This window comes from Ornithodoros turicata, chromosome 2 (genome assembly GCF_037126465.1).
Source record: "Ornithodoros turicata isolate Travis chromosome 2, ASM3712646v1, whole genome shotgun sequence".
Classification (NCBI taxonomy): domain Eukaryota; kingdom Metazoa; phylum Arthropoda; class Arachnida; order Ixodida; family Argasidae; genus Ornithodoros; species Ornithodoros turicata.
The window spans coordinates 123056348-123077668 of record NC_088202.1 but is presented as its reverse complement, the minus strand read 5'-3'; the positions used below and the strand labels follow the sequence as shown (position 1 = coordinate 123077668).

At 46.1% G+C, this 21321-nt stretch overlaps 1 protein-coding gene and 2 long non-coding RNA genes across 3 annotated transcripts in view; 1 reads left to right on the top strand and 2 right to left on the bottom strand.

Annotated features, from left to right (window-relative positions):
• Positions 1–21321, top strand: part of LOC135386030 (atrial natriuretic peptide receptor 1-like) — a 378177-nt gene that overhangs the window by 167113 nt on the left and 189743 nt on the right. The window lies entirely within an intron of this gene.
• LOC135384009 (uncharacterized) lies at positions 981–2022 on the bottom strand. The gene is made up of 2 exons (XR_010420205.1): positions 1222–2022; positions 981–1111 (listed from the first exon to the last, which is right to left on the bottom strand). It is a non-coding gene; the product is annotated as an uncharacterized LOC135384009 (long non-coding RNA).
• On the bottom strand, positions 2091–3350 carry LOC135384008 (uncharacterized). The gene is made up of 3 exons (XR_010420204.1): positions 2900–3350; positions 2757–2820; positions 2091–2680 (listed from the first exon to the last, which is right to left on the bottom strand). It is a non-coding gene; the product is annotated as an uncharacterized LOC135384008 (long non-coding RNA).

Here is a 21321-nt window from a genome sequence, read left to right as displayed (position 1 = left end):
GCCGGATTTACACTCCCGCTTATTGCTTTCTTCGGGTGTCGTTCCGTTTACGCAAGCACTCGTGCTTGCTTGCTTGCTTGTGCTTGTGTACTTGTGCTTTTGTGTATAGCATTGTTTTTTGCGATCTTTGTTCTCATGTGTGTACATGTTTTCTATGTCACATCGTTACGACAAGCAGCAATTTTTTCACTCGCCATTTAATTCTCGGACTTCGGGTGTGACGTCGTATGAAAAATGAGGACAAAGTTGCGACACAAATGCGCATGTCACAAGCACGACGAATCAAAGGTACAGGTTCTCTTCGATTTGGCTGCACTAGCTGCTCTATAGTCCTGGAAAGTTCTGTGACCGTATACCGTGAGCGTTCGGCAGCGGTTCGGACCGTGGAAGATCAAGTTCAGCACTTGCGCTCCGCAGTAGCTGCCAAAAAACGAAGGAGTGAATGCAGATGCGGGGAGGGCGTATCATGTAGGTTGCAGGTGGAGGCTGGTCTTCTGTAGTAGTCCGCATGTTTTTTTGTTTTTCGTTTATGTGCGTTGTGCATAGTTCGCTCTACTCGTTATTGGTTGTTCGGAATAAGTGTCCAATATGACTCTGTACTTGCAAGCAGGTATAGAGCTGCTCGATTCCAATAGCGACAAGTTCGACGACGTGTATATTCAATTGCCTGCACGTTAGTAAATGAAGATAGCACCCAAGCAGCACAAAGGACCGGGGCGAAGCCGGTCCAGCATCGGGAAAGAATCCTACAAAGTCGGGGGCATGCCACCAGCCGATACCGGTCCTTCCTCCAGTTTGCAACACCGGGATGATTAAGGACCGACATCGGCAGCAAGTATTCGGTCCCAGCAGGTCCCCGACGGATCCCCGATAATGCTGGCAGGGGGCTCCCCCCATGCATATTTACCCCCCCCATGCATATTTTAGCATTAATATGCTTATTTTTAATAATTACAATAATTTCGAGTGTAAACAGTGTGTGTAGAGCCCAACATTTTATTTTCGGAGAGGAAATAGACTGACACAACACTTGTAGCACCTCAATAGACTAAACGACGAGTGGTGCACACTAAGCAGTCTGCCTGCATCACCCAATGTATGCCAATTGTGTCTGAAATGAAAAACAAAAAAAAAGAGGGGTATACAGAAATATGCAGCCTGTCCGCATAACTACTGTCATTGGCAATGTAGCCTGAAAAGAAAAGGGTGGAAATGGTCTACCGTAATATCCAGCCTGCCTGCGTAACCACTGGCCCTTCAATGGTGTCTCAAAAGGGGGGGGAAACGTACCCAGTAAGAGTGGTCTCTGAAAGGAAACAAAAAAGGTATACAGTAGTAGGCAGTCTGCCTAACCACTTGCACTTCGGTAGTGGCCCAGAAAGAAATGAACGGCTTGTAGCATTAATATTAGACGTAACGGTAAAATTGCTGCATGGGGGGAAATGGTATACAGTAATATGCAGCCTGCCTGCGTAACCACTAGCACGTCAACGGTGTCTCAAAAGAAAGAAAAAGCATACAGCAAGAGGCGGTCTGCCTGCACAAGTGGTGGTGTCTCAAAGAAAACGAAGTTATGCAGTAATAGGCAGTCTGCCTATCTGCTCAGGCTTCAGTACCCCAGACACAAAAATGAATGGCATGTAACATTAGACGTAACGGAACAATTGCTGCACGTCAGCACAAAATAGTCTGTGCACGGTATGTGGAATGAGCTTTATCAAAAGGGTAAAATGCACAGTGTAGGGATTACGAAACTCAAGAGTTACCAAGAGAAAATTTAAATTATGAAAAAATGACAAAGCCAACGACTGGGAGAAATGCAAGTCCAGGAAAGAGAAAATAGTTCACATCCAGCGCCTTTGGTGCAAATGACTAGCAATTACTACAACGAGAACTGTAAAAAATGACAGCTGACCGGGACTAGAGCTGACAGTCAATGGTGTGCACATATCCAGCGTTCCTTCACAAAAACGTCAATAAGCAAAAAAAAAAAACATGGTCAAGGAGAAGCACCCCTATTGAAAAAAAAAAGCGACATCAGGTCTGATGTGATTTGGGACACTGTCTTGATGCTAACACAAAGCTGCTCTGATGCTGATGTTAACACCAGCTGATGTTAGCATCAAGACAGTGTCCCAAATCACATCAGATCTGATGTTAACATCACAGCTGCTCTGATGATGATGTTAACATCAGAGCTGCCCTGGCTGATGCTCACATCAGAGCTGTCTTGATGCTGATGTTGACATGAGAGCTGCATTGATGCTGGTTATGGCAATCTTGAAAATGCTGCAGTCTTGGTTCACTGAAATGTTCTGCAAAGAAAGCCCCTCATGCCTGCGGTATATGAGTACCGACAAGAACCCTCACGAAACAGGAGATAGCAGCAACAAATCACTTCACCACAACAATTCACCACTCCGGAGTACGTACCTTTTAACGCATATCCATTTATCAACATACCTGAGCGTTGAACTCACGGGGGCACAAAAATTGGTAATGATCGAACGGTGAACAACAACGCAAAAGAGCACACCTAGGTCCTCATTTCCGGTCCAACTTGTCCTTCTTCCGAAAAAGCACTTCTAAGCGTTGTTATGTCGAGCAAGAGTCCCCACCGCATTTGAACACGGTGCTTGAGTTTCTCTTGCTGGAGGCCGCTGCGTCATACACGCTGAACCTGCATGAAATGTCGTTCCAGAAAATATGATGGCAGGACACCTATATGTAGAGCAGTGTAGAGACATATGACATACCGTCTGCACAAAGCATACAGTAGACTTCACTTGGCGTTCTATCTCCCTGTCGTTGTGCAGATCCCTGCAAATAGAGTAAAACGGACAATGAGAATGCATGGCGCAGTCGAACATATTACTTCACAGTTATATTAATTACACACCTGAAACGGCAAGAATCCTGAAGGCGAAGAACGATTTGGCTTCACATGCAAGGCAGCGTCTTCACTCTTTGACATGTCAAACGAGACCGACTGGTCTGCTCGCGGTTAGAAGAAACGCTTCCACTTACAGACAGTTGCAATATCAGACGGGTTGCAAGAACGACAGCATCAGGTGAGAACAACAATACAAAGCCTCTTAAACGCTTTAGACTTGCTGGAACGCTCGCAATTACGCGAACTACACGCGGCGACGAGAAACGACCGTTACAGCAGCCAAAGCGAACCCAACAAGAACAGCGCATGCGCGACAGGCAGCGCTGGCTGGTGGCATGAAGGCAAAGCGACGACGCGCGAGCGCGGGCGAGTGAGCCTGTGTTGAAATGGGCATGGAGCCAACATCTCCGCGCAATGGCTTGGCGGACGAAATATGACGACGGGTAGAATCGTACTACCTCTTGAAATTGTGGCCGTTCCAGGATCTTTCGAGAAATGCTGCTGTTTTCATAACAATCACTGAATGTTGTGTTTGAAGCAAAATTGCAACATGAGATTGGCCAAAGCTAAGGTATTAGTTAGTTATGATTGTGAACAGATCGGCAGTGCAATCTGACAGTGAGAGATCGATAGAATCAAAAACAACAACAACAAAACACTCACTGTTTTGCCGACCCTTTCTCCTAGTGTTCTTTCTTTCTTTCTTTCTTTCTTTCTTTCTTTCTTTTTTTTTTTTTGTTATAATGAAGGAAAGCAAGGTTAAATGCTACATTTTTCTTGACTGTGTGCGATGGTGTACATCACAGGTTCCTCATGTGCCATGAATCTACTTAAAAGCTGCTGATGGTGTCAGGGCATCACACTTATAACAGTGACCAGAATGCGGCAGGAGTACTTTTGAGGCACTCTGGCCACGTTGACCACAAAACGGCGTTCCATACTCCCTCCGAACCAAACTTTGCAAAACTTGTAGCACAGAAACATTAACAACACACACGCCGGCCATTTGCGCCCAGCAATGACAACGAAAACAAAGATGATGGCGATGGCAGTCGCGGTAGCCCAAATGCAGGGAGCTCCAGCGTAGTCTTTGCGGGATTCGGTGCAGCGGTTTTCGTCCGATCAGTTCGACTTGCTAAAGCTCTCTTCGTTTCGTTTCACGTGAGTTTTTCGTTTCTGGGGATTCGGTCGTTTCGTTCGGGCGTGGCCGACTCTTCCCGAGTATCTTGTACTTGCCTGCTTTGCAGTGAGGCTCCATTAATACTTCTGTTCAGGGTACTGCGTGTGCATGTTTTCTGTCATACAACACAACACAACACATGAAGTGAACTGCAGCCCAATGTTTGAAAGAGTTACCTCATACCAGACAGCCAAATTCCTTCCTGAAGGGATGCTTCACTGTCTCGTACAGCTTGGGACAACAGTTTCTGAAGCACGGGTGTTTTGTATTTCACTTCTCCACGCCTCCCCTGCGGCTTAAGGGGGACACTTGTTGAACAGAATCCTTGGGCAGATTTTTCCCAAGGATTCTGTTCAACAAGCATTCCCCAAAGGTGACTGGGAGAAGTCCAATACAGAATACCCGTGTTTCAGAAACTTTGTCTCAAGCAGTACCATCCGATCACGTGTTACCGAATCTGCATAAACATCGGGAGATGAGCGGGAAGAAATACTTAGCCAGTACACCACAGCAGATCGGGACGTTAACGGGGATCCATCGGGAAAGAATCCTGGCCGGGACGCAAACGGGAATCTATCGGGAAAGAATTCTGACCGGGACACGAACGGGGATCTATCGGGAAATAATTTCATGTAGTTTCCCTCTCCCTCAATTCTTCCCCCTCACATAGTCGGGAAGCAGTCGGGCTTGTGACGGCGATATCGGCCACCTCGAACCCATCATCCCCGTTACGTTCCCAGCCGAATCCCAGTCCTTTGTGCTGCTTGGGCAACCGTGTTCCGGGCTACGACGATACAGCACCGCGGACAGATTCTACGAACACGAGTTCCTCGTCTTTTCCTACTGGAACCCTTCATCGCTGTATACTTTTCAATGAAAAATTTACCAGCGGCATGGCCGAGCGGGTTACGGCGTCCCACTTGTTGGTGATATACTGTGTGGTATACCCTTTAGAAACACATTCCACTTGCAGCCAAAGAGCTTCGTCTATTTTTCTTCCTTATATACTTCACTAGCTTTGCACTGGGCTTTCAGTGATGAGCCGCTCACCCTGACGGGAGGACATCACGTGCCACGTGACTTTCTGACACCAATCTCTCAAAGTCGCCTACCTGCGCACTGCTGATGACGGCCCAACTAGGCCGAAGCAACTGTCCAGTGCTGGTATGGCGGCGTTGAGCACTTCGACACACATATTCTACGTGCAGCCAAAGAGCTTCGGCTATTTTTCTTGCTCTCCAAGCAGTGTGACGCGACGCGGACTCCGAGGCCCCAAAAGTGCGTTAAAGAAATGCTATCGCGTTGAAGACGCCTATCACAGTTATAGCACTCACGATATCTCTTCGTTAGTGATAGCCAATGTCGTGCTGAAGACTGAGAGGTGGTGGGTTCGAATCCTACCATCGGCTGTGCTGTCTGAGGTTTTCCCTACGGTTTCCGAAGACTTTCCTGGCGAATGTGGGCGCAGTTCCCCCTGTGGTCAGCCCAGAACGCATCCTAACCCCTTGTCCCCGGGGTTCCTGCTGTCCTCTTTCCGCATCTCTTGCATCCAGTCCTCCGCTGCACTGGCTGCAGGTAAATGACACACACATTGCTGCACAAAACGCTCCCCGTTAGCCGAAAAATATCCCTTCGGTTGGAAACAATCAGTTGATGCTACAGAGACCAAGTGTCACGAAACCCAAACGAATTAAAATTGTGATAATGGTAATGGTATTGTGATGTTTCTGTTATCTCCTCGTATCGCGTTATTATGGCTTCGATATCGTCTGCAACGCCGCGTTTGACCGTGTCGCCATCTGACGGAAGGAGCCGAAACACAGGTATAGCCGATTGGAAACGCAGGTTTTTTTAATTGCCACGATTTATCCGCAGAGAAACGGCCTAAGTGGCAGCATAATTGGTGCGTAATATGTACTCTAACATCTACTTTTGCTTCCCGACACTGTTTTTATTTGTTTTATCTCTGTTACAAACCCCCAAGTTTACCTTGGCGAACACTGTATAATGATATTGTGGACAAAATGGTCCGAGTAAACCCTTAAATACATCTTTGTTGAATAATAAATGAAAGGGCGCAAGCGAGTGGGTGTACTGTTGAATGCTCTGGTAAAGCTTCCTTGGTTTTGAATGTGTGTCCATCATACTCAAGGAAATGTTACCTCTTTCTATTCATTAGATGAGATTCCGTCAGACGTTGGGATGGAGGGGTATAGGTTTCAACACATCCTATCCTAACCCTAATATATTCAATTAAAGTGGTTTAAAGTGTCAAAGTTCTTGTTACGTGAGTACGCTTTCAAATACGCAAGACCTTTACACGCAAAAAGTAAAAAAAAAAAGGAAAAAAGAGGGAGGGATAAAATCAAACCCACATATCCTCGACTACATAAAAATGCGAAACAGACGTCGGTTGTCAACCGGGACCCCTTACACTAATGCCTACATGGACGTTTCATTTACAAATACCTTTAGTGGGATATGAAAAAAATAAAAAATATACACATTCTCCGCAGTTTTCGAAAGCGCAGCTTGCATTAAGGGTAGTTTCAACACGGATTTGAAGGAAGATGTACACAGCGACACGAAAACGTAGGTACCTATTCCTGGTGGTGGTAGCAGTGGCAGGTAACAAATGTGGAGCTGATAGTTTTTGTCGCTAAGGGCCCACACCAAGATAATGCTTGAAATAATATGATCAAAGTAGAACGGTTTCCGCGCTTTGAAATACCCTGGACAAATATTATCAAGTTGGGCTATAGTTCATAGTTTGACGTGGTATATGAAATAGGCTCAAAGAAGACAGGGCGAAGAAACAGACCGCAAACAGCGCTGATTTGCAAATAAAAGGACATTTTTTCTGAGTACGCAATCACATTGAGGAACAGTTTCGACATCTCTCAAGCCTTAACCCCATACATGCCTACTGTACAACATGTGCTATTTGCTCTTTTCCTATCCCAAGCCCCCGTGAACTTTCGCTTTTTACAACAGACATCAATTCAAAGACTGCAGATGCATTATCGTGTCCTGTTTTCCTCATGGAAACCGATCTTGGATTTGGTCTTACCCGTGAGTCATTGCAAACCTAAATGCATAGGTCAGATGCCATCTTCGGTATTTACATAATTTTGTGTCTCCGGGTGTCGCCATTATCTGTTTCCTGGTTGATGTGGCAGGGGACGAGCATTCTAAAATGAAGAGATATTGTGACGGCTATAACTGTGACAGGCGTCTTCAATGCGATAGCATTTCTTTAACGCACTTTTGGGGCCTCGGTGTCCGTGTCGCGTCACACTGCTTGGAGAGGAAGAAAAATAGCCGAAGCTCTTTGGCTGCAGGTAGAATATGTGTGTCTAAGTGCTCAACGCCGCCATACCAGCACTGGACAGTTGTTTCGGCCTAGTTGGGCCGTCATCAGCAGTGCGCAGGTAGGCGACGTTTGAGCGATTGGTGTCGGAAAGTCACGTGGCACGTGATGTCCTCCCGCCAGGGTGAGCGGCTCACCACTGAAAGCCCAGTGCAAAGCCAGTGAAGTATATAAGGAAGAAAAATAGACGAAGCTCTTTGGCTGCAAGTGGAATGTGTTTCTAAAGGGATACTTCGGAACGATCGGTGAAAAAATTGCTGCACATCGTAGTTGGTGCATAACATTCACAGTATACATGCCATCAACTTTCTTTCTTTCTCTGGTGATGAATTATGCCTCATATAAGCGAGCAATCAAACCGAAACAACAACGTGGAGAGGAGTCGCAGAAACTTTCCCCTCCGAAGGCCAACGCGTTACGTCACCCTGCATGGAGCGGACAAGTAGTATACCACGCTGGTTGTACCCGCTGTGTTACATTCCCGAAACAAAACAGTACACGGCGATTTGGGATCAGACTGCTCAGACACAGATGAAAAAAAAAAAAAAAAACTGCGGTCACCTGTTTTCCGGAGAGTCAGGAAAGAGCGCAGGATTGGTATGACAAATGCGCGGTGACGATGGCCGATGGCCAGCTCCGGTGGCGCAGCGGTAACGCGTGCGCTTGGAGACTGGGAGGTCCGCGGTTCGAATCCGCGGGCCGGCTGTGCCGTCTGGGGTTTTTCCTGGGTTTCCCTCAGATGTGTAATAGGCGTATGCCGGCACAGTTCCCCTGAAGTCGGCCCATGGACGCAGCTATCCTCCCCCCGAGCGGATTCCGCTCGGTCTTCCACTTCACCCTTTCCTCTCCTCCTCTCCACCACCTTTCCCTTCCCGAGAAACATGCCGCCTAATCAGGCAGGCAGACCTCTCGGGTTCCTCCCAACGACACTCCTCCTCCACCAGAAAAAGAAACAAAGTACTTCCATGGACTCTCGGTGGGAGCCAGACTTTTTCAAATTTCGAAAGTCGTTTTTATGATTCCACCTTCGTTTTCAAGAGAGATATTTCACAACTGTATTCAGGTCGCGTAAATGATTGTTGGAATACCGGAAGCTTGAAATCGATTCGGTTGCGAAGTCTCCCTTTAAGTGTGAGCCGCTCAACCTGACGGGAGCACATCATGTGCCACGTGACCTTCTGACGCCAATCGCTCAAACGTCGCCAAACTGCGCACTGCTGATGATGGCCCAACTATAGGCCGAAACAGCTGTAAAGTGAGATTATGGTTGAGCACTTACAAACACTGCTTGGAGATGTCTCTTTAACTCGGCGCCGATTCAGTAGGGAGCCTTAAAAGGACTGGAAGTATTGGAAGATATTTAGCAGATTGGAAGGTCCTTACAATAGCGATTCCGACAACATGATAAGCTGATAAGCTAAGCACCTGATTGCTTTGAAGTGGCTGTCATCGCGATGCTGATCTTGGATTTGACGGCTTCCTTTCTCGTATAGTTTAGGTGGAGCACTTCCCATATGCTAAAGCGCTTAATATGTGTTTCTTTTCAATGGACCATTTCCGACAACACGTATGCGCATGCCCAGCCCTTGAGTCCGCCATCTTTGAGCGGAAAACATCGCCATGGACCCACGACCATGGACCACGGACCATCGACCCCTGCGGTCGACTGTCATGTTCATTGTGGGGGGATAATCGGTTTCAAGGTTACGCGGACGTTTGAGGTCTGGTAATCAGTACAATGCGCTTTCACCTCTTTCCGCATTTTACTTCCAATCTTCTTTTGGTGCTTTCCCACGCAACGTACGTGCCAGTTCGTAAAGCGTAACCATTATTGAGGGGAAAGACACGACCTTCGACATTCCACCGCCAGGGGCGACGCGAATATGAAAAAGGTCCATCCCGTGTTAGCGCCAAGAAGCAACTGTAGCTATGAGCGGCTAACAGACGTGGATAGAGGGAGAGAAGACAGCAGGAAGCAGTAGGGGACAGGAGGGGTAGTGTGCATACTGAGGCGACTTCATGGTATAGTGCTATGCGAGATGTTGCTTCCAGTGACGGTCGCTTACGTATGCTCTAGCGACGCGCGCGTAAACTAAAATATATTGGTTATGTACGGGAAATTGCTGTTTTCACGGGTTCGTATTCCCTTCTTATTCCCGCGGCATTAATACTGTCATCATTGTATTAGTTGGCACTTGTGCTCACCATAAAATCACAAGCCCTCCTTATACAGGAGACGTCAGAAGAGTCAGCCATCGGTACTCTCAGCAGCAGCGTAACGGTATAATAAAGCTGAGTGTTATACCGTCCTTCACACAAAGGAAGGCAGCTATCACGGTAGACGCAGTAGCCCATCGGGCTGCTGGCTGTAATATACTAAAGCATGTGCGTGCAATGCCAAACAGACAAATGTCGATGTGCATGCAATCAAGATTGTGCTAAAACCTGTCGGATAGAAAAGGTTGATTCTCCAGGCGCTCCCCTGACTTTTATTCGTCGCATTACAGTTAAGCCTGTCATTATCCATCAACGGAAATTCTGTGAGATAATGCAGTTTTCCAGCCACCGACCAGGGATGAAAGGAAATTCTGTCAAATTGGTCAATTGGTGTCTCTCCAGATTCTCTCAGTGCGCTATCCTTAGCGCCATAAGAGACGTGGTCTCTCATGCATATTACATTCTCATTTTAGGCCGTGCCTTATTGGTTGGGCTCCGAATGGGTTGAGCTTGGGGTAACAAACAGTCACTGTACTCTTTGGCGCACTGCTAAACGCGTACGAAATGCGGTAGCATTGCAGCAGACAAAGGGCGATACCTCCGCTGTGCTGTGCACGCACATGATTTGCGTGCGGCCGAACGGCAAACCCGACCATAGGTTGCCATGGGCCTCATGCAGAAACACGGGTGTCGCCCGGAAACGCGCTCACTTCTTGTTTCAGTCACTGTACCCTTTGGTGCGCATTTCCGAACATCTGGACGAGTGTAATGGCATTACGCTTTGTCGTACGTCGCTTATTCGTCGTCGTCGTCGGCATTATCAGCCGCACGCCGCTTATGGTCCTCATTTTCGGCCACCGCGTCTGCGTCTCCCGCAACAATTGCGGCACATCTGCGAACTTATACCAGCCGCTGGAACTTCCCATAGCCGCAACGGTCCAGGAAAAATGGCGGTCCTTCAAACCACGTGATCTCCAGGGGCCATTCACAGCGCTTCCCGTTTCGCAAGTCTCCATTGAAGTGCGCATGCGCAGACAGACCGGCTTTCCTAACCTCCTCCTCCTTCCCTCCTTGTGTTTCTCGTTGGCTCTCGCTCCGCCGACTTTGCAAATTTTCTTTCCGCGCTTGCTTATAGACGTCGGAACGTGTAGCTCAAAAGTTCAGGAACCAAAAGCGATGAAGGTTTATGAATCACAAATTTATTTGCCTTAATGAAAACTCTAAAAAGGTAACACCAACGTACGCATGTCTTCCAACGGGCTTCACTGGAGCATTAAGTCTTTCAACACTGAAGAGCAGGTTAACGAAATCGCAGTCCACATATCCAATAAGTGCAGCAAAAGTTTCTGGTGATGGCCACGGGAACGCTGATCTGCTTCTTTTTCGCCAACACGGGAAGCTGTTCTTTTCAACCCAACTCTGCACGAGCGGCAATCCAGTGTGAAGTGGTCACCACACGACAGTGTATTATTAAGTCCATACCAGGGATGGGCATAAATATATTTTTTGAGTATTTAAATATAAATACAAAATACTTTGTTGACAGGAGTATTTTTAGATACTCTTCATAAATAGTTTTCAACATGAGTATTTAAATACAAAATATAAATACGGTATTTAAATACCGTAACTACTACCATAAATACTGTGAGAAAGATGTCATCTGGAATTACTGAAATAATTATGATCATAAGGACAAATCAGCAAGAAAGAATAGCATTTATTTGTTAGATTACCATGGCAATTATAATATTAGAAATTTCTCAAAGTCTGCTCTTTTTAGGCATCTTCTGTTCGGTCGTACAATTAGATTCGCAAAGGAGAACAGCATCTCCACAGGTGCCGATGAACAAATGCTTGTATTAAATTTGACGAAGATGCTTCGTAGAACAATGTAATCGGGTAGTCAAGACTGTTGTTCGCAACAACACTGAAAAACTCGCCATCTAAAATGGTTTGTCGCATGCGCATGCTAGTGCAAACCCGGCATAATTGCGCCCCAAACTCGTTCTTCTTCCCGAAAGGTCAAATGCAGGGCAACTTTAAGATATGAGTCAGTATATTCTGTACTTAAGAGCATTTATAAAGTATTTACAGGAATAAATACCCGTAAATTGGTATTTAAATATAATTATAAATACATTTTTCAAGTCTGTATTTAAATACAAAATATAAATACATGTACTTATATTTTAAATAGTATTTTAATTACAACGTATTTAAATACTGCCCATCCCTGGTCCAAACCAAGTCATAAAGCTCAGGGCGTTGTGCACAGTCAATCCACGCTGATTTCCTATTTGAACATCAAAGCATACGTATCGCAAACTTTGGCAGATAACATCAAATGAATGACTGCGATATGAGAGACAGCTTGTCCAACAAGCACACATAATCTGATTAGCGGCATCTAAAATCTACAAATTGCGGCACCGCCTATGACACGCCTCAAACGCTAGTGAATAACTTGTACACTTCTCACCATAGACCGGCATTTGTTTCCACGAGGGGATACTACTAAACTTGTCTTGCCGTTCATCGACGAGAAATCGGAAGAAGGAATGGCGACTTCCACACGAACGACTTGTACATCATTTGTCGTGCAAGGATTCCCAGTGATGTCCTTTACCTTTCCATTGTTCTGTTGAATATTTGGACCAGTCAAATCACCGTTTTTCCAAGTCAAAATTTTCCGTACCCGCTGACGGACCAGTCAGTCGGCCGTTCACGGTAGTTCGACACAATCTAAATCATAGGCATTGAAGCCACCGAAACTACCAGGAAGGCCGTCAGCGGGTACGGAAAATAGCGGTCGGAGCAGGCACAAGCAAAATCAGAGAGACGCGAACAAGCGCGACTGGACACGTCTGCCATTTCCAACGTCTCTCCTCAATTAAATAATTCTCATCCAGTCGGCGCTAAGAACACTGACATCAATGTTCTGATGGCCAATCACCGGCTGTGCTGTCTAATGTTTTCCCTGGGTTTTCCCGCAAACTTTTTAAGCGAATGTCGGCACATTTGCCCCTGAAGTCGACCCAGGACGCACACCAACTCCCTGTCCTCCTCTCCTCTCTCCTGTACTCTCTTCCTTTGTCCACGTCTGCACCCCACTCATAGCCACATTCGCTTCGTGGCGATAACACTGAATTAAAAAGAAGCACACATTACGAAGTTATAGCGCATCCGAAGCCCTCTACGAAAACTACACGATAAAGCGGCTGTCAAATCCAAGATCAGGATCGCGATGTCCCCTGTCAGCCACTTCAAAGGAATCTGCTCAATCTCTTCTAATCCTTCCAATCCTTCTAAAACCTCCCTACTGAACCAGTGCAGCGATAACGAAACCTCTCCAAGCAGCGTGACGCAACGCGAACACCGAGGCCCCAAAAGTGCGCTAAAGAAATATTGCATTTAAAAAACCATGGTTGATTACGCGTTCTCCCGCTCGGTGACAGGAGAGATGACAAGATGAGATCATCCAAGACAGGATGATTACATAAACCATGGTGAGGTAGAAAGAGCTTACCATACCTAAACAGGACGACGTGTTTAGCTAGTTACTCCGTTATCAGGCCAGCCATGTATACGCGTATAACCTCTCTTCTGCTCATCTGCTTTAATGCTGTACACCGAGCTTTAAGGAGGACGGTACGATAACGTACGCTGTCCAATCCCTGCTCAACAAATTCACCTGAATGAAATAGCGCTGTTGGCTTATCGTATTTTCGAGACCGTTATCGTGAACGTCATCCGATCTACTAATACCCCAATCGCACTATCGCGCGCAATCTGCGTCGCCGCAATCCCGGGTGGATAGGCCTGCGTTGTCCGCACTTCACGTTCGAGACACAGGTTGCGGCTTGACGCCGTCTGGTTGACACAATCAAAACCCCCTCAGTTTCAAACTGAAAGGAAACGTTCGTTAAAATGTCGGCGTGAATGAAATTTACATTAAACCAAATGACGACCATGGAGGCAGTTATTTCGGCGTTCGTCCGTGTTGCTTTCTTCGCGCAGGGCCGCCGCCATCGCAGCCATCTTGTTAGACCGGAACTGCCAGAGCGAGTAGGCGCGGGAGAAAGGGTGTAGAGGACGATGGTCTTCTTCTACACGAGTCCTGACCGGCGATGATGGAATGTCCCAGCACCACCACCAGCTTGTCACCAAACCCCAGTCCCGTCGAAGGCAGCGCTGACTGCCGAAACGTCGACCCCTATCCCTATATGTGTTAATAAACTCCCCTTTGTGTTTTCCTGTAAGCTCTTTGTCGTCTTCTGATTTTTCCTACTTATATATATATATATATATATATGTATATCCCTCCCTTCCTCCCCTGTAATGTCTGTGTGTACATGCTATGCGTCTTCATATGATTTATACCAGCCCAGAGGCAATGGAATATATTTAAGGTGCTGATATGAACTATGAACCTGCATTTTAAGTTTCACCTCGAATAGAAGCGGAGAAAATGGGCACCACGGCTACCGAAACTTATGCGGTTCTGACATCACAGCCCTCGCCGCCACCAGTGAGCCAGCACACGAGAGGTCACGTGCTTACGGCTGCCAATGGGAATGAACGCAACTCTGAGCTCTGTGACGTCTACGCTTTGCTCGGGAATGTGTTCGAGGGCTTGTATCTCGCTAAGTGCCACACGTAGGAGAATAACTCTTTTTTTCCTCAGTATTCTGGCGTGCAATACAATGCGTCCATGATGCAATAAACCACACCCACGAAAGTATCCTAGCCCCTTTAAGCTAGGGCTTGAGACCGTGATGCTTCTACATTTTGATGGAGTGCGACCGTATAGCTATACAATGCAGTACGTGGCAACATACAGAAAAGTATAGGGCCAAAAGTCGCAGAGATTCCAACACAAGCACCGTCTTCTGCACGCTCCCTTGCTTTAAATATGCGACACTCTCGATCTGATGATGGGCTTGTTGAAGAACCCCAGGTGTTTCACACCAGTTTGCAATGACGGTGTACGCCTTAAACTTAATTGCATTTTACAACGTATCTTCGCACCACTCATTAGTTGGAAGCTCATGAGCACTGTCTAGAACCCCTTTTGAATCACCCGTCGTCCTGTACAACGTTCAACAACAAACGCCGTTACGAGTGTAAATTGATTGGATGTGCAACTGATCGCACAGGGCTTCAGGTACTTCACTTGCTAAGTGAAGCCGTCGCCTTTCATCGAATACTAGATTAATTCCAGTGTGGGAGCCAAAGTCACTCTCTAATATGTGTCGAGGTAGATTCCGAAGACCCATATCTGATGACGCGAGGAAGAGCGGTTGGAAGAGATCAGTGCTGTGACCCCTACCTAAGCGAATTTCTCCACGGCCCTCGCTGTAATTGCTTTATAAATAGGACCAGGCTTTGAGCGCTGCGAAGTCTACACCTCTGTTGAATACTGGCACTCCAATTACGTCCTTTCGCGCCGACAAGAGAACGGCCTTCCTGCACGTCAGGCATAGGAACCGTGTCTTCGTCTACCCCGGTACGTTTTGTGTGGCGTTAGACTCCATTGTGAAGGTATCTGATGGAGGAGAAGCACGGTGTTGTGAAAGAGAGGAAAGGAAACTAACAATAACCGTGACAATGGAAAGAGAAAGAGGAGGAGAATTCTTGGTAGAACATACATGCTGCCCCAAGGTTTTTAGATCACCATACCCAACTGCACGTTCCGGGGGTATGGTACTTTAATCTTACTGTTGTAGCTGTCTGTAGTTAGTGGGAGGAAAGTCAAGGTATGAAACTGTTCACTGATGACAACAACATTTTCCATTATGTGTTATTAATAGAATGCTGAATTGGTCCACTCAATGTAATCCATTGGTCTTCAACTTCTGAACCGGGAACTGCCTTGGGTCAAGCTACCCAGTGTAATGCAAGGTTCGACTTTCGTACCGCACCATGTGGATCCTGCGAATTCCATTTCAATCCTCATTATCCAAATCACGACGCAGAATTTTATGCGCGAGGAGAACGGCCTATAGGTGGCGCTGCGGTGCGTTCCTATAGAGTATGGGTGGCTCGTTGGATCTGCATAGCGCTCGAAGCGATTGTGGAAAAATGGTCCATTGTTGCTATACATTCCGCATGATGGAAAGCCGTTCTGAGGCAACAAAGCGTCAAGTTGTTTTACGTATATAACGATGGCATACGTCGAAAAAGCCGATCGTAGGGAGGGGACGTTCTTCAGCGCGATACATATTGCACTGGACCCAGAATTAGTTTTCATGCCATACCGAAGGAAAAGAAACAACGAAAAGTTCGGTGTGACAAACAGCTCACGAAATATGCGATGATGTGTAACAAACACTTCACCAACGAACATTTCAGAACAGTACAGGAAAACAACACAAATACGTTTTGTACAAATTCTGTGATCACCGGGTATTACTCAGTGTTACTGTTATGTTTACAGTCGACGGATGCTTGTGACACAAGCAATCCCTTCGCGCAACCTTCCGGTTGTTCCGCGTGATGGAATTTTCTCATGTGACCTCCTTTTATGTTCTTGTTATCCAGTTGGCCGTGTAACGACACCTCCCGTACACTTACTCAGTGTAATCGATATGCGCTGTTTGGGATAAGGATCACTAAATTACCCTGCGGGGCAGGTGCACACCAGCACAAATGAAGTGGAGGCTAACTAAATGAGGGGGACTTAGGAGCCCGGACATTTGGATAACATACGCGGGACACTACAATCGGTAACACGACCTGCCGACAGAAGCTGCTGTCCTTTAAAGTGGGACTCCGCAACAAAATCACTACAAAGGTCGTGGTACCTTCATAATCTGTGGGACGTCAGCAACATGTGAACGAAATGTCTCGGTCCAGCACTGCGGATATTTTACTCAAACGAATTTATTAGGAAGCGAGCGGTTCGCCTATGTGAAGCGAGAGGGCGCTGAAAGCAACATGTTGACATCATCCGGCATCCGGCAAGGGAGAAAGAATGCAGGTTTGGAAGCAGACGACAATGCTGGGTGACGTCACGATATTCTCCTCCAGACGAACCGTCGTAGTATGGAGCTCTGTTTTCTGCTCTTCGCATTTCGGTTTGCTATTGTCATCATTTACGAATTAATTACTCTTGCAAATGAATGCGAATGTTGTAGTCGGTATCGAGGGTGTGGTTCGTTTCGGTATGATGCTCACCTAAATTTTTTCGAATCCCTGCGAAGTCTCCCTTTAAGAGCGCAGAGGTTGCTGTTCCCAACGTGCTCTCATTACAGTGAGCAATGAAAAGGAGCCATCAACAACAAGAAATTTATTTGAATGATGATGAGTGGTGAGATAAAGGGGTCAAAGTGCACAACTACAAGCGTCCAGATTGTTTGGCAACATGAAACGTTCAACGAATCCCTGAGACGATTACTCGATGGATTTTGCAAAACACTCGCGTGGCTAGGCGCGTTCTTCTGCATAATCCTTTAGGCTTCATGTACGGGATTGATGCACTATAAAGGCTTCGAGGAATGCATTGACAGGAGCAATAACCATTCTCACGGTCATTCACGCACGCAAAGTACCTAGCAGACAAACGCTACTATATTGCATAGCGACGAAATGAGCGAAGGAAACTCATACAGTACAGGTCGAGCTCGAACTAACAACTCAATTTTTTTTTGTAGTAAACAGGTACAAAGTGGGTCACACACACAGGGGAGACACAAAGGGAAGGATTAACCCCAGCAAGACAGAGGGGAACCCATGAATATCAGCTCTTCTTTTGAAAGAGCGACAGAGGCCGGGCTGCAGCCTGGCTGACGCAAGCAGCGCCTTTTTCACAGATACCGAAAGACTCCATTATCCCCCGTTCACGTTGAGCCCTGTAATGTGCTTTCAGAAGTACGCGTTATGCCTGCGTACGACAAAATTGCAATTCGTAATTTGTATGTCCACTGATAGTGTCCTATCTCTCACTGAGTGTTCATTTTCTCTTCCTGTGTTAGTACCAAAGACCACAAAGCAGAGGGAACGCACCGAACGTAAAGCATGCAATGTGAATTGCGCGCGCTTATCCACACTGTTAACGGTTTCCCCAAAACGCCGCGTGGTGGCGGTATGATAGGTCCTCCTCACGACCAGCTTGTGTTGCTCACTGCACTAGTACTACACGGTATGACTTCTGCTATAGCTTTACGACGTTCCATTATTAGTTCCATGATTACTGGCCCAACTTGCCATTTTATTACACATGATGCCCTTACATTGTAATGATGCATAGTGCAACGATGCATAACTATTACTATTTTGCACCATGCGTCTCTCAAATGCATCATATTAACACCAATAGGCAAAAACATTAAGAGGTGCCCTCTTCGTTGGACAGGTCGGCGAGGTTTTGGGCGTAGAATTTACTTTGGTGACATTCGTGACGACCAGCTCCCGTGGCATAGTGGCTAGGATGACCGCTTTCCACGCTGAGACTGGGAGGTGACGCGGTCTCGAATCACCGCACCGGCTGTGCTGTCTGGGGTTTTCCGACAGGATTTCCAGACACGTTCATGCTGGCACAATTCCCCTTGAAGTCGGCCCAGGACGCATACTGAACCCCCTGTCTCCCCCTCCTTCCGGCTGTAGTCTCTCTATCTGTCCATGTCTGTACGCCGCTCATAGCTACAGTTGCTTCGCAGCGCTAACACGGAATTAAAACAAAACTTCGTGACGTTAATCGGCAACGTATGTATCTGTCGCACGGTGACCAAGCAAGTCCTGCAAATGAGCAACTTGTTGACTGCAAGTTCTTCTATCACAATTTGTCGACATTTATTAGGGACTGATTCCAAGTCGCTTTTGAGTGGGCGCTTGGCTACTTGTACAACCTAAAGCGTTATATACAGGAAAAGCGGCCCTAAGAGTTAGCATCATCAGAGGTATATCGGATCAAAATCACTCAGTCCAAGTTCTCATCGAAAGGATCTACGTATTTAGCGAATTTCCGTCATTACAGGGATAACGATGGAGCCTAGAAGCTAGACTAGATGCTAGAAGGTTGCCTTCAGTTCTCGCAGCACTCACCCTCAACCAAGCACCGCATCCGACAGTGTCCGAAGCTTGGTTTACTTTGCTAATCATAGTGAAAGAGCGCTTCTGGGTGTTAAAGGGACAGCAGACAGTTCAGTACACTCTTCATCAATGTTTCTTTTGCCGAAGATTGAAAACCCGTCCGTGCCAACAGGAGGCACGCTTACCGGCCGACAGAGTCACCATGCAGCTGACCTTCGAGGTCGTGGGTGTTGATTTCGCGGGTCCACTTCACATGCACCGTAAACAGGGCATTAATCTGGAACTTTTCACTGACCAGTTCTACGGGCCTTTCTTACTGCATCTGAACGGTTTATTGCCCGGGAAGAGTTACCAAGGAATATTTAGGATTTAAGGAAGAACCTCTTGCAGACGACGTGGACGGACGTTGCTTGGTGATCGAGTGTGTTTGCGAGCGTTGGGACAAAATTGATGGAGGAGATATGTAGGCGTTGAAGGTTGCTCCGCAGATTTTCTGCCTCTGTGCTCTCGGGCGCGTTCATCTCCGGTTTTGAGGGTCTTGAGGGTCTTTGTTGTTTCGGCCTCTACCAAAGCCCTCCGTCAGCGGTGCTCTCTCATGCGTTCAGCAGTTTTCTCAGGAATGGTGAATTTCGAAGATATGCGTCGTTACTTTTAGACACGTTACGACACTTCGGCATTTCTTGCAGTCGAACTCACGTAAAGCAATCGATTACCTATTAAACGAAACGGACTAGACCTCTCTTCGTCGTTTAGTTCGCGAGTTACCAGAGCGCACCGTCGCACCCAGCTTCGATGTCGAGCGTCCACCTTCCCTCCCCACCGTAGGTGTAGCAGTACTGCACGAACTTGAAACTTCAGGGTCTTGAATACAGTCATCATGTTGATCTCTAAAACCGTATTTAACCTTTACAAATTGTATTTTGCTTTTAGCGATGGTGAGCAAGAGTAGTATAGTACTTATGAGACTTGACTACACCCGCCACCAGGGCTGCGCCACCGTCGCGTCTGGGCCGACTCGTGCGCTTACGGGCGGGCGGCGCGTGGCCTGAGGGCTACCCATGCGCTTATCGTCGCACATTTTTCCATCTGGGCCGACTTCTTTCGCGAATTTTTTCCCGTGTGCGGCCGGCGGCGCGTGGGCGGAGGGCTGCGCGTGCGCTTACCCTCGTGCATTTTTCAGCCTGGGCCGACTTCTTACACGATTTTTCCACCTGGGCTGACTTGACTCACAATTTTTTCCCCTACAACAGCTGTGCGTGGGTGCTTTACAGGCAAGTATAGACATGCAAAAGATAGCCATACACAAAAGTACAAGTGGAAATATATTTATTAATGCCAATCGTGTAATGTCAATCTGTGAAGGAGAAAAATCTAGCCAAAAAAACTTGAAAGAATCAAACACAATATTTTCTGAATAACGGTAATCATACACACAAGTTTCAATGAATCGGAACTAAAATGAAATAGTGCATTTATTCAAATAAGATAATCTTAATCAATATGATTGCAATCAAATTACAAGTTTTATTATAAAAAGTGTCTGAGACGTGACCAACATCATTGCAATAGTAGGGTTTTAATTTCAATTGCAAGTGCTGATAGATGTAATTAATTGTGCACAGCAGAGACCCTGGAAGACCGTGTGACACATAGAGGGACGACACGAACACAAGAGGTAATAAAATCTATAACAAAGGACACTACACTTAGTTAAAGAAGACAATCTTAATCATTACAATTGCAATCAAATTACAAGTTTTATGATAACAAGTCCTAGTCGCGATCACTATTATTGCAACATTAATAATTTCCTCATTATCATGTTTCTTATTAAGTTTTTTGAAGTAATTTCGAGCACAATGGGGAATCTAAGTTGGATATGTTTTGTTCCAACATGACAAAACTTTTACTTATTCAATTTCTTATTAAGTGAATAGCGCAGCCATAAGGAAATCATTCGAGTCAACACAACACAATCAATAGCTAGCACTAATAGTGAGCCAAACCTGCGTATCCTCCAACACGCAAACAACAGTTGCATGTAGGTAAATATTAGAGAAACAATGCGCAAAACGGATGCGACTTTTAATCAAAGAAGATATTCTTAATCAATATGATAAGAATCAAAATTTCAAGTTTTATTATAAAAGTCTGAGACGTGACCATCGTCATTGCAATAGCGGGTTATTACTTTCAATTACAAGTTCCGATAGATGTAATTAATTGTACACAACAGAGACCCCGTAAGACCATAGGCGCGTAGAGGGACGACACGAACACAACAGGAATTAAAATCTAGGAAACCACATTTTGTTAAAGAAGACAATCTTAATCAATACGATTACAATCAAAATTGTGTTATTATAAAAAAGTCTGAGACGTGATCACCATTAGTGCGACACTAACAATTTCCTCATTACCATGTCTCTTATTAAGTGCTGTAAGGAATTTCGAGCACAACATGGAATCTAAGTTGTAATAATTTGTAAAGTTGTAATAATTTCAGTCCCGAGTCCAGCATCACGAGTATGAAAGACCAGCTCTGCTTTCCTTTGCTTGAAGCACGTCGCACCATCGCTGCATTATCACTTTTTCATAGTATCTTTCATAACAATCCCATTAATTCAG